Source organism: Elephas maximus, chromosome 2, assembly GCF_024166365.1.
Source record: "Elephas maximus indicus isolate mEleMax1 chromosome 2, mEleMax1 primary haplotype, whole genome shotgun sequence".
NCBI classification, from domain to species: Eukaryota; Metazoa; Chordata; class Mammalia; order Proboscidea; family Elephantidae; genus Elephas; species Elephas maximus.
The window spans coordinates 3,321,073-3,325,480 of record NC_064820.1 but is presented as its reverse complement, the minus strand read 5'-3'; positions in this window follow the sequence as shown (position 1 = coordinate 3,325,480).

The window sequence follows — 4,408 nt, the reverse complement described above, 5'->3', positions numbered from 1 at the left end:
GGTCCCATTGTTTCTAATTTTTAATCCTTCCATTCGTTTCATTTTTAACAGAAACTTATATGTTTCTATTTACCAGATAGAGAAGAAAAAGTTATTGAACACTTGAATAATTACATTATTTTCTGGATAAAAACAATGAATGAAATGGAAACCAATGAAGAGTATGAGTTTTGGTGAAAATAGGCTATGTAAGGAAAGAGCTGAAGTAGAGACTCCAAGTATTCCTGAAAGATTATTACGATGGTCCAGTAAGAGACACTGGTGGCCTGAACCAGGGAGCAGTGGAGATGCTGAGATGTTTACCTATGTTGTATCAACTATACAAGGAATTCAACCTTGTGGAATCATAACAAATTATGGCTGACGTGAGTCAGAGCAGACCTGAAGACAACTGACAACAACAACAAACCCAGCCACCATTAGCAGCCCAGGACAAGTCAATATCCTTGTCTTCATGTGCATAGAGTCATCAAGAACTCATCCAAGCAGCATAGATTATTATCCTTAAGAATAGATCTGTGAGTACAACTACTGTTCCTATAGTTGAAGTCCTGTATTTTTACACAAATAAGGTGCACCTTCTATGTTTGTTTGCCAGTACAAACAGTACCCCCTGAGGTATTTTCATAAGCAATACTATGCCATTTTTTTAACATGCTGCTGTAAAAAAATTAGCATAGTGCAGTATGAAAATATCTCACAGAGGGAGGGAGCAGTTGGCAAACGAACAGAGAAGGCATATGTTATCTGCATAAAAATATGATACATTAGACTGAGAGACAGAAGACCCAGACACATGCTATTTTATTTTTTATTATATGTATATTCTCTTATATTTAATTTTAACTGTTCATTTTGAAATAATATCAGACTTACAAAGGTTACAAAAATATTATGAAGAGTTCCTGGATATCCTTCATCCAGCTTCCCCCAATATTAACATCTTAGTCAACCATAGTACAGTTATTGAAACTAGGATGTTAACACTGATATAAAACTACTAACCCACCTCAGACTTTATTCCGATTTTGAAAATAGCCTCATTAATGTCTTTTTTCCAATCAAAGTTCCAATCTAGGATTAGGGCTCTTGTCTTAGTGCTCTCATTAATCAGTTACGGAATATTGATTCACTTTCTGTCTGACTTCAAGTTAACATCCTTTAGTTAATAATAGCCTGGGATAATATTAGACTTTCTGAAATTGTTTTTGTTTTTTAAACAGTGAGACCATTTTTAAATGATTTTCCACCATAAAAACATTCAATTATCTAAAGTGAATTAGACTATTTTTTCTTAGCCAAAGGTTTAGATAATTGGGAAATGTAATAACATTTATAAAGCAATGGTATATCCTTTATCAAAATTGTGGACTTTCTTGAAATATTTCAGACCTCAATATTACCCACATAGATGGACCTCATAGATTTCAGATTAGGAATTGCTGGAGTGAATAGACCCTCCCTTTTCTTCCAGCTCCTACTTGCTCATATTAGCTGGGTGCTGTAGATGGATCAACGTCTAAGTCAGCAACATTAGAGATTACTAAAATACGAACTCAGTAATAGTGGTTCAACTGGATTTCCTTTAAGAAAAGGTGTTACTGAGATAAGTAAATTATTTCCTGATCTGAAAGTTGTCTCCTTGTCTGTTCAACCAGCAGGTATTTAGTCAAATGCAATTGAAAATGCTTAGACATTAAGAGCTTTGAAGGATCTCACTTTTCTTATTCAGCTGTGAACGAATTTCTACTTTTTTAAAAAAATAATTTTTATTGTGCCTTAAGTGAAAGTTTACAAATCAAGTCAGTCTCTCAAACAAAAACCCATATACACCTCGCTACACACTCCCAATTACTCTCCGCCTAATGAGACAGCCTGCTGTCTCCCTCCACTCTCTCTTTTCGTGTCCTTTTCACCAACTTCTAACACCCTCCACCCTCTCCAGGCAGGAGATGCCAACACAGTCTCAAGTGTCCACATGATCCAAGAAGCTCACTCCTCACCAGCATCCCTCTCCAACCCATTGTCCAGTCCAATCCGTGTCTGAAGAGTTGGCTTTGGGAATGGTTCCTGTCCTGGGGCAACAGAAGGTCTGGGGGCCATGACCACTGGAGTCCTTCCAGTCTCAGTCAGACCATTAAGGCTGGTCTTTTTATGAGAATTTGGGGTCTGCATCCCACTGCTCTCCTGCTCCCTCAGGGGTTCTCTGTTGTGTTCCCAGTCAGGGCAGTCATAGGTTGTAGCCAGGCACCATCTAGTTCTTCTGGTCTCAGGATGATGTAGTCGCTGGTTCATGTGGCCCTTTCTGTCTCTTGGACTCATGATCACCTTGTGTCTTTGTTGTTCTTTATTCTCCTTTGATCCAGGTAGGTTGAGACCAATTGATGCATCTTAGATGGCTGCTTGCTAGCGTTTAAGACCCCAGGTGCCACTTTTCAAAGTGGGATGCAGAATGTTTTCTCAATAGATTTTATTATGCCAGTTGACTTAGATGTCCCCTGAAACCATGGTCCCCAGACCCCTGCCCCTGTTACACTGGCCTTTGAAGCATTCAGTTTATTCAGGAAACTTCTTTGCTTTTAGTTTAGTCCAGTTGTGCTGACCTCCCCCGAATTGTGTGCTGTCCTTTCCCTTCACCTAAAGTAGTTCTTATCTACTAATTAGTGAATACCCCCTCCCACCCTCCCTCCATCCCCCCTCTCTTAACCACAAAAGAATGTTTTCTTCTCAGTTTAAACTATTTCTCAAGTTCTTATAATGGTGGTCTTATACAATATTTGTCCTTTTGCAACTGACTAATTTCACTCAGCATAATGCCTTCCAGGTTCCTCCATGTTATGAAATGTTTCACAGATTCCTCACTGTTCTTTATCGATGCGTAGTATTCCATTGTGTGAATATACCATAATTTATTTATCCATTCATCTGCTGATGGGCACCTTGGTTGCTTCCATCTTTTTGCTATTGTAAACAGCGCTGCAATAAACATGGGTGTGCATATATCTGTTCGTGTAAAGGCTCTTCTTTCTCTAGGATATATTCCAAGGAGTGGGATTGCTGGATTGTATGGTAGTTCTATTTTTAAGTTTTTAAGGACGAGACAAATCAATTTCGAAAGTGGTTGTACCATTTGACGTTCCCACAAGCAGTGTAGAAGTGTTCCGATCTCTCCAAGGCCTCTCCAACATTTATTATTTTGTGTTTTCTGGATTAATGGAGTGAGATGAAATCTCATTGTAGTTTTGATCTGCGCATCTCTAATGACTAATGATTGTGAACATTTCCTCCCTTATCTGTTAGCTACCTGAATGTCTTCTTTAGTGAAGTGTCTATTCATATCTTTTGCCCACTTTTTAATTGGCTTAATTGTCTTTTTGCAGTTGAGTTTTTGCGGTATCATGTAGATTGTAGAGATCAGGCGCTGATCAGAAATGTCATAGCTAAAAACTTTTTCCCAGTTTGTAGGTAGTCTTTTTACTCTTTGGATGAAGTCTTTGGATGAGCATAAGTGTTTGATTTTTAGGAGCTCCCAGTTATCTAGTTTTTCTTCTACGTTCTTTATAATGTTTTCTATACTGTTTATGCCATGTATTAGGGGTCCTAACGTTGTCCCTATATTTTCTTCCATGATCTTTATCGTTTTAGATTTTATATTTAGGTCTTTGATCCATTTTGAGTTAGTTTTTGTGCATGGTGTGAGGTATGGGTCTTGTTTCATTTTTTTGCAGATTTGCAGATGGATATCCAGTTATGCCAGCACCGTTTGTTAAAAAGACTGTCTTTTCCCCACTAAACTGTTTTGGGGCCTTTGTCAAATATCAACTGCTCATATGTGGATGGATTCTCAATTCTGTTCCACTGGTCCATGTATCTGTTGTTGTACCAGCACCATGCTCTTTTGACTGCTGTGGAGATATAATAGGTTCTAAAATCAGGTAAAGTAAGGCCTCCCACTTTGTTCTTTTTCAGTAATGCCTTATTTATCTGGGGCCTCTTTCTCTTCCGTATGAAGTTGGTGATTTGTTTCTCCATCTCATTGAAGAATGTCCTTGGGATTTGGATCGGAATTGCATTAAATGTATAGATCACTTTTGGTAGAATAGACGTTTTTATAATCTTCAGTCTTCCTATCCATGAGCAAGGCATGTTCTTGCGTTTACATAAGTCTTTTTTGGTTTCTTGCAGAAGTGTACTGTAGTTTTCTTTGTATATGTCTTTTACATCTCTGGTAAGATTTATTCCTAAGTATTTTATCTTCTTGGAGGCTTCTGTAAATGGCATTGATTTGGTGAGTTCCTCTTTGATGTTCTTTTTGTTGGTGTAGAGGAATCCAACTGATTTTTGTAGGTTTATCTTGTGTCCCGATACTCTGCTGAACCCTATTATTAGTTTCAGTAGTTTTCTTGAG